This window comes from Atractosteus spatula (assembly GCF_055471065.1).
Source record: "Atractosteus spatula isolate fAtrSpa1 chromosome 10 unlocalized genomic scaffold, fAtrSpa1.hap1 SUPER_10_unloc_2, whole genome shotgun sequence".
Classification (NCBI taxonomy): Eukaryota; Metazoa; Chordata; class Actinopteri; order Semionotiformes; family Lepisosteidae; genus Atractosteus; species Atractosteus spatula.
Window position 1 is genome coordinate 2,148,301 of NW_028296622.1, and position 6,636 is coordinate 2,154,936.

The following is a 6,636-nucleotide window of genomic DNA, read 5'->3' on the forward strand; positions in this document are numbered from 1 at the left end:
TTCTGTGTTTAATATCGGTGTCTTCTGCGCCTCTGTGTGAGCAGGAAGATCACGTACCCTGATCAGAAGAGCTGCGGGTGTCGTCTCTCGGGTGATCCAGTGACCCCAGTCTGCCCAGTTCAGGCGCTCTGTTACCGGTGCGAGAGGAACAGCTCTGTAGCTGTGGTCCTCTGTGTGCCCGGGTGGGGGGCGGTGGATTCTGTGTTTAATATCGGTGTCTTCTGCGCCTCTGTGTGAGCAGGAAGATCACGTACCCTGATCAGAAGAGCTGTGGGTGTCGTCTCAAAACACGAGCAAACAACTGCATGTTCTTAGAAAGAGGCTTTAACGAGCACGTCTCCATACTACGTAGCGGTGTGATTTAAAACAACCGCACATCTGTCCAAGGTCTTAAAAGTCCGTCGTTATCCGTGTCTTCGTGTCTGCAGTGCTCGTACATGCAAACACAGCACGATGAGGCGTGTTTCTGTGCGTCTTCCCGGCCTCTCCTTGGTGTAGGGCACAGTGTGAGGGCCGACCTCTGAAATCGTGTCCTTTGCGGTGTGCGGGACCCAGGACGTGGTCTGCTCGTCCAGCTCCGGGGTGACACCCCTCCAGCAAACAGCACAGTCCCCGAAACCCACAATATCTCGCTATATGTGTGTGTATATATATATCGCGCCAGCTCTCGGGAGCGAAAGCAGCAGAAACACCACTTTCAGTGAGGAGGGGAGGGGGGTTCATCGTTTGTGCCGTCTGTGGGGGGGTCGGACAACTTCACGCAGCCTGACTGTCCCGAGTGCAGACTGGCCGGGCTCTGTGCTGTCTGGGGGTCTGAGTGCGGCCGTCTCTTTAAATCTCGCCCGGCCGCCCGGGGCCTCGGTCTCGAGTGAGGAGAGAGGCGGAGAGACAGGGCCTCCGCGCCCGGCTCCCCGGCTCGGAGTGCTCGGCTCCTGACGGACTCGTCGGTAAAGCCCAAGTGAGTCTGAGCAGCTTTTTTGTTGTTGTTGTTGTTGTTGTTGTTGTTTTAAACCGGGAAACTACGCGAGGCCGAGCGAGCGAGTTCGCGTTTCTCCTCCGCGGTGGATCAGCGGCGGAGCCGATCGATCAGTTCGCATCGATCAGCGACCGATTCCGCCGCGCTGCCGAGGCAGAGTCCCCGTTTCTTCTCCCGCAGGACCCGTGCCTGTTCATCTCCAGTTCAGGACGTCTTTCTCTCTCTCTTTGCTCTGTGAAACAGGAACCTCCTGCGGTCTCAGGACACCAACCAGGATATGGACTCTGCTGGAGGTCGGTCCCGCAGAACCGCGGTTCTGGGACGGAAGAGCTCGGAACAGGTACGCGGAGACGAAAACCTTCATATTGTAAGGCTGAGAGGTTGGGTTCTGCCCAGCGCTGAAGCTACTGCAGGTCATTAACGTTGAATCGCTGGGCGAGCTCGGCGGTGCGGCAGAAACACTGGAATTCAAGTCGGGTTTAAACATACAGAGCCGCTGTGTGTATATATATATACACAGTGTCTGGACTCCAGGTGTGTGTGTGTGTATATATATATACACAGTGTCTGGACTCCAGGTGTGTGTGTGTATATATATATAAACAGTGTCTGGACTCCAGGTGTGTGTGTGTGTATATATATATAAACAGTGTCTGGACTCCAGGTGTGTGTGTGTGTATATATATATAAACAGTGTCTGGACTCCAGGTGTGTGTGTATATATATATAAACAGTGTCTGGACTCCAGGTGTGTGTGTATATATATATACAGTGTCTGGACTCCAGGTGTGTGTGTGTGTATATATATATACAGTGTCTGGACTCCAGGTGTGTGTGTGTGTATATATATATACAGTGTCTGGACTCCAGGTGTGTGTGTGTGTATATATATATACAGTGTCTGGACTCCAGGTGTGTGTGTATATATATATAAACAGTGTCTGGACTCCAGGTGTGTGTGTGTATATATATATACAGTGTCTGGACTCCAGGTGTGTGTGTGTGTATATATATATACAGTGTCTGGACTCCAGGTGTGTGTGTGTGTATATATATATACAGTGTCTGGACTCCAGGTGTGTGTGTGTGTGTATATATATACAGTGTCTGGACTCCAGGTGTGTGTGTGTATATATTTATATACAGTGTCTGGACTCCAGGTGTGTGTGTGTGTGTATATACACAGTGTCTGGACTCCAGGTGTGTGTGTGTGTGTGTGTGTGTGTGTGTATATATATACACAGTGTCTGGACTCCAGGTGTGTGTGTGTATATATATACACAGTGTCTGGACTCCAGGTGTGTGTGTGTATATATATATAGAGTGTCTGGACTCCAGGTGTGTGTGTGTATATATATATAGAGTGTCTGGACTCCAGGTGTGTGTGTATATATATATACAGTGTCTGGACTCCAGGTGTGTGTGTATATATATAAACAGTGTCTGGACTCCAGGTGTGTGTGTATATATATAAACAGTGTCTGGACTCCAGGTGTGTGTGTGTATAGATACAGTATATACAGTGTCTGGACTCTAGGTGTGTGTGTGTGTGTGTATATATACAGTGTCTGGACTCCAGGTGTGTGTGTGTGTGTATATATATATACAGTGTCTGGACTCCAGGTGTGTGTGTATATACTGTATATAAACAGTGTCTGGACTCCAGGTGTGTGTGTGTATATATATACAGTGTCTGGACTCCAGGTGTGTGTGTGTGTATATACAGTATATACAGTGTCTGGACTCCAGGTGTGTGTGTGTGTGTATATATATATACAGTGTCTGGACTCCAGGTGTTGTGTGTGTGTGTGTGTATATACAGTGTCTGGACTCCAGGTGTGTGTGTGTATATATACAGTGTCTGGACTCCAGGTGTGTGTGTGTGTGTGTGTGTGTATATATATATACAGTGTTTGGTGTGTGTGTATGACACTGGAAGTGGACACTGGAAGTATTGTTACAATCCAGGGCATGAGTGTGTGTGTGAGTTAGACTGTAGCTCTGCAGTCACGCCCTCAGTGCTGTGTGTGATGTTGTGCTGTACAGATCCCCAGGGGAGTGTGTGTGTGTGTGTGTGTGTGTGTGAGTGAGACTGTAGCTCTGCAGTCGTGCCCTCAGTGCTGTGTGTGATGTTGTGCTGTACAGATCCCCAGGGGAGTGTGTGTGTGAGTCAGACTGTAGCTCTGCAGTAATGTAAACATTCAGTTTCACCATGTCAGACTGATGATTAAAAGACAGTTTTACAGAAGAGCTGAGCTATGAAGCTGATGAGCTGGCTGAGCTGGACTCTGGTTTGTGCTCCACGTGGTGGAGGGGGGCAGAATGACTCCCCTCCTACATCTATCTTTTAGGTCTGTGATGTACCGTGTCAACGCAGTTTCTTGTTATTATGCAGTGTGAGGGTGTGATGAGTTTCCCCACCAGGGCTGGGGGCTGTAATGGCGATGGGTCACCACCAGGGGGAGACAAAGACATGAGTGTAATTTGCACTGGCTGTAAATTCGCTCACTGCAGTGTTCATGCTGGGTGGTTCCTGTCTGCACATGATGTGGTCTCTGTACAAGGAGAAGCAGACTAACTGTCTTCTCTGGATTGCAGTTAAGACAGGAATCTGTTCCTGGACCTATTCCATCACCATGAACGGCTTTACAAACGCTTTCTATTGAGGTTTAGTAATGATGCTTTATTAATAAGGAGTGCAGTATTACTGAGTGTAAATACAGTATCATTGCACCCCAGTAATCATTAAGGAACAGCCAAAGAAAGGTTTTGTATTTGTATGAAACTCTGTAGGGCAAAGCACTTAGAATTAAGTGTTATTAAAGATTTCTTCATCATCTTTTTGTGCCTTGACCAAGACAGCTGAAACCTTCTTAAACGCAGAGGAGTTTGGCTAAATAGGTAAGAGATAGCCAAGCTGAACAGTTTCTATCGTATATTATATATATTATACTAAAGCCAGCAGCCCTATCACTCTGCAACTCACAACTGGCAGCCCCTCTGGAGCCCTCACCCTGCGGTCTGTGTGGGTCCTGATGCCCCAGTATAGTGACGAGGACACTGGGCTGTAAACAGGCGCTGTCCTGCGGATGAGACGTCAAACCGAGGTCCTGACTCTCTGTGGTCATTAACAATCCCAGGGTGTCTCTCGAAAAGAGTAGGGGTGTTACCCCAGTGTCCTGGCCAAATTTCCCATTAGCCCTTACCAATCATGGCCTCCTAATAATCCCCATCTATGAACTGGCTTCATCACTCTGCTCTCCTCCCCACTGGTGTGTGGAGAGCGTTCTGGCGCACTATGGGTGCCATTGCATCATCAGGTGGGGGCTGCTGACTGGTCGTGGTAGTGGGAAGTCCCCATTTCCTGTAAAGCTCTTTGAGTGGAGTGTCCAGAAAAGCGCTATATAAGTGTAAGATTATTTTTATTATTATTATATATAATACTGCATATTGAGCAGATGGGCTCCAGCAAGTCTGTCCCTAAACTACAGTTCAAAGGTCACTATCCATCATCGGATCTGCCAGGTGGTTACCAGAGTCAAACCTGACAGCATCTCACCCAATCACCAGCTTGCGACGTTGTGCCTTAAATGCGAGACCCCAACTCAGTTTGGTCAGGTGGCCTCCTGTCTCCTTGTGTCTCCCCACCACGTGACTGCAGGCAGCCCGTCAGGACTTCAGCCCTTCTCCAAGACGCCAGGCCGAGAGAGTGAGGCAGTAAAGTGCAGATTTCTGCCAAATATGTTCCGTCTCCAATAGAAGACACCTTCATGAACCCACTGTTGTGTTTTACCTGACCTTCTCTCTTTGCTGACATCCAGAATATCTGATCTGTAGCTGGGATGAACATTTGTTTACTTTGTGGTTGGACCCCAAGAAGATATGTCAGAGCCCTTATCTGCAGCCAACAACACATTGCCAGCGGATCTTTGAGTATCAAACTTCTTTATTCACTTTATAATTCTCGAATGTTGAATATTTTTGACGTTTAGTTCAAGTTTAGTTTAGTTCAAGTACTTGCATATTTACTGAGGAAATCAAGAACTTGACTTCAAACTACACAGAAACATTCAGAGCAGACCCTCACAGTATGGGGCCGAGAGGCAGAATCATTTCTAAAATGGTTTAAAACTTGAAGGTTAAAATACTACCCCGATGTATTGCGAATAACAGCCTCAGTGATTTACCTTTTGGGGTTTACAAAGAGGACATCTTGTTTTGAAGAAGAGATGGAGTGTTATAGACACAGCACTGAAGAGCCCAGTCTTGGGTCAGGCGAAGACCCTCAGAGGAAACAGCCCCTCCATCAGGCTGACCAGCAGCACAGCAGGGGCGACAGTGACCCCCCAGAACACCGCGCTGGAGACGGGGTGAGGGAGGGGCGCGGCTCGGGATGTTGTTGTTCTGGATGTCGTTGGGCTGGTGGGCCAGAGGGGGTTGATCACTATCTTCACTGTGAGAGAAAGACAAGGATCCAGGTGAGCTCTCTGAGTGAACACAGATCTCTGCTGCACACACAGCTGCTGATTCAGACTCTCCTAGAAGAACTCGTTCCTCACTCTCAGAGAAACGCTGCCTCTTCCCTCTGTCAGTGGAGCTCTACCTCTCTAACAACAGCTGGACACCTGGGCTGACAAGGAGCTGTGTCCTCCTGGCCTGCCCAGGGACTCGTCTCTCCCTGAGTCTCTCCTCAGTGCTGAGGCTCCGAGCTGGAGAGCAGGGCAGGGCCGGAGCTCACTGTGATACTGGGGCAGCTCTTCCTGCCCAGTGAGAGAACTGTCCCCTCTTTAACAAGCCCCCCCCAGACCTGATGATCTGAGCTGAGGCCTGGGGCTCCAGGGGGGAGGGAACAGACAGTGGGATTTCAATAAGTTTTGTTTTTAACCTCCTGCCCTCAGAGACACACTCTGTATCGCCCCCTGGTGGGCTGGTGAGGTACGGTCCTGCGGTCCTGTCATGTGACTGTGTCTGTGTGCAGGAGCTCCCCCTGGTGGGCTGGTGAGGTACAGTCCTGCGGTCCTGTCATGTGACTGTGTCTGTGTGCAGGAGCTCCCCCTGGTGGGCTGGTGAGGTACAGTCCTGCAGTCCTGTCATGTGACTGTGTCTGTGTGCAGGAGCTCCCCCTGGTGGGCTGGTGTGGTACAGTCCTGTCATGTGACTGTGTCTGTGTGCAGGAGCTCCCCCTGGTGGGCTGGTGAGGTACAGTCCTGCGGTCCTGTCATGTGACTGTGTCTGTGTGCAGGAGCTCCCCCTGGTGGGCTGGTGAGGTACAGTCCTGCAGTCCTGTCATGTGACTGTGTCTGTGTGCAGGAGCTCCCCCTGGTGGACTGGTGAGGTACAGTCCTGCAGTCCTGTCATGTGACTGTGTCTGTGTGCAGGAGCTCCCCTTGGTGGACTGGAGAGGTACAGCAGTACAGTCTTATTATGTGACTGTGTCTGTCTGACCCTCATGTATCCAGTGTGACTGGAAGAGGTCTCCACAGTGTGACTCTTTCCTGAACAACAGCTACTCTAGACTCTTCTTCCGTCCTGACAAGCGAAGGACCAGTCGTCTGTCAAACGGACCCACCTGTTTCTCCACATTCCCTGCCAGTTCCTTGAACGCTGCGGAGGTGCTGTCAAGAAGTTCTCCTGTGAAGTCCTGGTTTAGGCTGCAGTCT